Source organism: Crocodylus porosus, unplaced genomic scaffold, assembly GCF_001723895.1.
Source record: "Crocodylus porosus isolate Cpor-Errol unplaced genomic scaffold, CroPor_comp1, whole genome shotgun sequence".
NCBI classification, from domain to species: Eukaryota; Metazoa; Chordata; order Crocodylia; family Crocodylidae; genus Crocodylus; species Crocodylus porosus.
In genome coordinates this window covers 60,762,344-60,767,661 of record NW_017728886.1, presented here as the reverse complement: position 1 = coordinate 60,767,661, position 5,318 = coordinate 60,762,344, and the positions used below count along the sequence as shown (strand labels likewise).

The 5,318-nt window shown below is 45.9% G+C and overlaps 1 protein-coding gene across 2 annotated transcripts in view; it reads left to right on the top strand.

Annotated features, from left to right (window-relative positions):
- Window positions 1-5,318, top strand: part of JAZF1 (JAZF zinc finger 1) — a 159,308-nt gene that overhangs the window by 150,956 nt on the left and 3,034 nt on the right. The window lies entirely within an intron of this gene.

The following is a 5,318-nucleotide window of genomic DNA, read 5'->3' as shown; positions in this document are numbered from 1 at the left end:
GTAGACCCATAAGTGGACCGGAAGTACTTCCAGTCCACTTCTGGGTTCACCACTGAGCATGCAGGGGCCCTGCTCCCTGCACTCCTGTGGGATGCTCCATCCGCCCCACCATCACAGCATTCATGAGCCGTGCCTGGTACCTTGAGGTATGTAGAAAAAACATTTAAAGCTGTGTCTATGGCCGAATTTCTGATTCTCCAAATCAGTATCAATCTTCAGACACTGATCCAAATCGAATACAGCCCATTTTGCATACCCCTAATATCTCTAGATAATAAACCCCTTCTTCCTAGTAAGCAGAGTTCTCTTGCTCTTGAGTAATCCCTGCCTGTGTTGTAAAAACTGTGTAGTGCAAAGAGAGTACCTCACATCTGCTGGCCAGAACTCCCTGAAGTTGGGAAAGGCAATCACCTTCTCTTGAAACTGATAGTGACTGCCTGATTAGCTTGAGAAAGTTTGAGGCACTTTCGAAGAACATAAAGTGGGCCTTGGCCAACCTGCTAACCCAGAGCTGATGGGAGGTGATTAAGGAATGGCTCTAGGCCTTCCTGAGGGTAACAAAGAGGGTGTGCCATGGAGTAGCCCAGACAGGGGCATTAACAGACACTGATTTCTGAACAAAGGAGTATGGGAGAGGTAAGACGGGCAAGAAACACTAAACAATGACTGGAGGGGAAAGAAGGAAGAACAAGTCCAGGGCTGTGGATAGGGAGGAGGAATCAGGTCTGTGTCTCCTGGGGCTTAGGAGAGGAGGTGGGCTTACAAGGAAGCCTTAGCATGTTGCTGTAGAAGCAAGCTCAGCCCAGGTTTATACACTTGGAGATATTCTGAATTGTCCAGTCTTGTCCCTCCCTGTTAAACATGGCATCTTAGCAAATCAGTTTTCTATAGTAGTAAATCAGTTTTCTGACAAGAACTACTTCACAGTTAGGGCGTCTAGGAGCTGGAACCAACTTTCAAGGGAAGTGGTGCTGGCTCCTACCCTGGGGATCTTTAAGAAGAGGCTTGATGCCTACCTGGCTGGACTCATTTGAGTCCAGTTTTTCTCCCGCCCAGGCGGGGGATCGGACTTGAAGATCTACAAGGTCCCTTCCGACCCGGCTTCTATGATTATATAAGTAGAAGTAACTTTAAAATTTCACTATTTGCCTAACGAGAACTTCCTGAAATATCCAAACAGTAAAAAGCAAACTCAAATATCTTGATGTTTCTACACAACTATTGAATTACTTTTACCTTGTCACAATTTTAATGCCTTAGCCTCACCAGTATTACTGTGTAAAGTGACCCTGCGCTCGCACAAACCACCAGTGACGTGTAGAATCGCTCGTATTTCCTGTTCTGGTCCCAGTTTGATTGTTCTTTCAGCCAATCTAAAATTCCTACATGTCTCTCTACGCTGCTGCCTTCTTTCTTAGCTATGTGTGAGAGTATATAATCAGCAACCCAAGTTTCCAGAGCAGTAAAAGTGATATATGGATCTGGCAATGTTTTCCTCCATACCTCAACAAACTTAACCCAGACACACAACAAAGTGTTTACATTAGTGGAGTGGAAAAACTGCTGAAGAGCTGACTGTAATTCTAACAACAGTTTTCTTTTAGGCCGAGATGGAGATCATGTTTCATGTTACACTGGTTTCTCAAAATCTGAGCTTTTTACTATATTTTAAACCTTCTATAACCCAGTTAGCCCTATAGCTCAGTTCAAGATGGAATTTCCTAGCACTTATCTGCCTGGAGTGGGTTATTCTGCTTTCTTTTCTTTTACCAAATGTGTATGTACTCATGGTGTTTCAAATTACATCATTAAAGAATCCAATAACAAACAGTCAAGCAAATAAAAACAAGTTTCAGTAAATGATGATGTTACCATGCCAACTGAGGGTATTTATAATCTGTAAATTTTACTAAACCCCATACCACCCTTACCCAAACACTTTGCTGTTTAGTATACATAATTATCAAAGACTTTCTCAATTTTAAAAAAAGGGAAAAGCCTTTTTACCTATTATTCTGGACTTTACTATAGTTTCCAAAATGAGTTTAAGTTGTGGTTGGCTGCTTTGTTCATGTTTACTGTTGATTACTTTCCTGCAATAGCTAAAATCTGTTCTGATTTTTTCTGTGGCCCCTAATTTAGGCATCACTGGGCACATCTACATGTGAAATGAATGTGGCACAATAAGCTCTGACACATACAGTGTTGGAGTTTATTGCTTCTGGATCTTGTGTTTACATGTGCGCCCAAGACCACAGCACATTGAGCTGGGTTGGAGCAGCGCTAGCTGGCAGGGGGACAGCCGGCCAGCCCAGGGCTGCTCCCACCCCATTAAGCATGCTGTGGAGGAGCTGGCTGGTGCATAAGGATGCTTCAGTGTGGGGCTAGCCAGCAGGCAGCCCCCAAAATGAAGCACCTTCATGCCCCCACCAGCCCCGTCAGCGTCTACACATGTGTTGCTGTGCAGTAAATAATGCCACCTCAGAACAGTACTTGTATTTACAAGTAATAACCTACAGCAGCATCTGTTAGTTTACTGCAGCCTAATAGGGCAGCGCACGTAGACACTGAGACTTTACTGCAGAGCTAATTAGGCAGCTCCACAGTAAATGTCTTGCATAGACGTGCCCACTGACATCCTTAAAATCATTTTTTGGCTACTGCTGAATAGTGTAGGCACATAAGTTTCCACAGATGGATATATGCAAAGCCGTTTAAGTACTGATGCTATTCAGCGCTCTAGCTTAACCTGAAGGCTTAGATACTCCCATGTCTGTTTTACAATCCTGGCTCAATCCTGCAGTACATTTTGAGCACACCTAAACCAGAAGTTACCTGCCCAGGAGTCATGTACTTGTCCTTCTCTTCAGAAAAAGCCAGTAACCTACTGGCTAGAGCAGGGGTGGAAAAAGTCTGGCCCACGGGCGGGATCGGGCCCATGGTGGACTCCATTTCCCAGCAGCTGTTGCCTGTGTTGCTGTAGTCAGTTTCCACAGAGACCCCAGTAGCAGTGGCACAGTGACAGCACAGGGCCAGTGTTTCCACAGAGACTAGCTGGTCTGGACCCAGGGCAGAGCTGTGATCCGCTGCCCACACTCCTTGGGCAGGGGCGCGCAAGCAGCGGATGACAGCTCTACCCCGGCTCCAAACCATGCTGTCACCACTGCAAGACCCCAGCCCCCACGACAGAGCAGCTCCCTGCCTAACCACATGCCCTGCCAATGCTGCTGGGCCCTGCACTGCTACTACTCGGGTTTCAGTGGAAACTGGCCACAGCGACATGGGCAAGGGCTGCTGGGAAACGGAGTCGAGCTGCCCACTGGATGCACCATTTTGCCCACACGTGGGCTAGGACATTCCCTCAGGATGCGTACGGCCTAGATTTGACCCCTGCTTTAGATCAAGCAGAGCAGAGATTTGAACCTGGGTCCTCCACAGCTCCAGAGAAGGCTCAGCTCTCTCTTGTAGGGGCTGTTGCAGTTTGTGAAAGCAGTGACGGGAAAAGATGCTTGAGCTTCTATTTCCCACATCCTATATAAGTACCAAGACTACTGGTCTGTGGAGTTGCTCTTTTTCTTTCATTTGACCTGGCCCACTGCATATTTATTTACACAACTTGAAGTAGCTTCAGGAGGAGAGATTGTTCACCCACACACCTCAGAACTTAATAGCTTGATGCTCTGCTGGGATACCAGATTCAAGACTATATTTCTGCTTTGCCTGATTTAAAGTAGGGGTTTGAATGCTCATCTGCCTTTGCAGTAATGAGTGCTTTAACCCCTAGAGTTTTGAAGCAACCAAAATTAAGTACCTACCTGCAGGTGAGGGTTCACAGCAAAGGATACTAAATGAAGGGAAGCATTTATTTCTAGCTAGACCAATTGCTCAGCTCTGTCTGAACTTCACCAGTTTCTACCTCCATTTAAATTAAGGTGAGCTTTTGATCCATAGAAGCCCAACTTGCTCTCTGTTGCAGTGGTAGCTAGAGTTACTCACCCTGGGAGCCACATCTGATCCTCCACTGAAGCCATCCCCCGCTCCACTCTGGAGTGCTGAGCGACCTGGACTGGAGGTGACCATCACCCCCTGCACTGTCGACCTGCTCTGGCTTTCCCCACAGGGAGCACACTCTGGAGTAAGCAGCATGGCTGCAGCCCCCACCTCTGGCAGCCCCCGAACCCCTTCACGGAGAAGTGGCCATGGCTTTGGCAGAGAAGTCCCAAAGAGTACCACACCAGCAAGCCACATAAGGCTTGGGAGCCGCAGTTTTGTCACCGTGGCTCTATTGTGTAAGGGAACAAAATACTGTCAGGCCACTATAATTCCCCTTTGATGAAGGGTGTTACTAGCAAGTTGCTCACTGGCTCTTGATCAGCAGACTGAATGCTCCTAGTTTTCATGCACTAAGCTCATGTTTTTTGTGCTAGTAGGCTCAGGTGTACCAAAGAAAAACCTGTTTTGCTTTAATATAGTAAAAAGCAATGTTCACTAGTGTTCTGGAGTCTCTGATGATATTCCTGTCCTACCAGCTGTGCCCTTACTTGAAGTCTATGTTAATGTAAGCAAGCAGTGTTGGAGACTCTTGAAATCTAGAAATTCAAACAAGATATAGTTTGAGTTGCAATGCTGTAGCCTTATTATTGTAATTGTGGCCAAACATTCAAAGGGCCTTTCCTCAGGAAAATATTACCAAGTGGAGAGGTCAGCATTGATATTATGAAGGCCTCTTGAAGAGGGAGCAGATAGTATACAGGAAAGGAACATCAAAGTGGATGAGTGCTCCATCCCACAGAAGCTGCTCTGTACATGACATTATCTATCAGAAAAACTTGAGGCAATACCAGAGAAGACAAGTAAGTTTTCAATCAGTCTTCAAAAAAACTCTTGAGCTGTCTGTCAAAAGAGCTGCCAGTGCTCTGATCCTGCAGGCAAAACTAAGTACTTGAGAGGATTCTTCTAGATGTCAGTGACGCCTTTGGTGTTTTGTTTCCTTAAAGGGAAAACAAAGCTGGGCGATAGAAAACCACTCTCCTGCTCAACAATACCATGGTTATTCTTCTACTATTTGCATCTGTAAGTGGATATTGGGGAATGATAGGAGCTTTTGTCTGTTTGTAAAGTTCTCCATGAAGGTGACTGTTACTTGTATAGTCATTTCTCTAGATATTGCCCTGCAACACTGACAACTACAAAGGATGGAGGACAGGATTCACCTCCAAGGAGGATTATTCTGCACTGGTCCGGTCCTGCAGGGAGCAAACCAGGAAAGCCAAGGCTTCTTTCAGATATGTGGGGAGCCAGAGGAAAGGCAAGGGCAA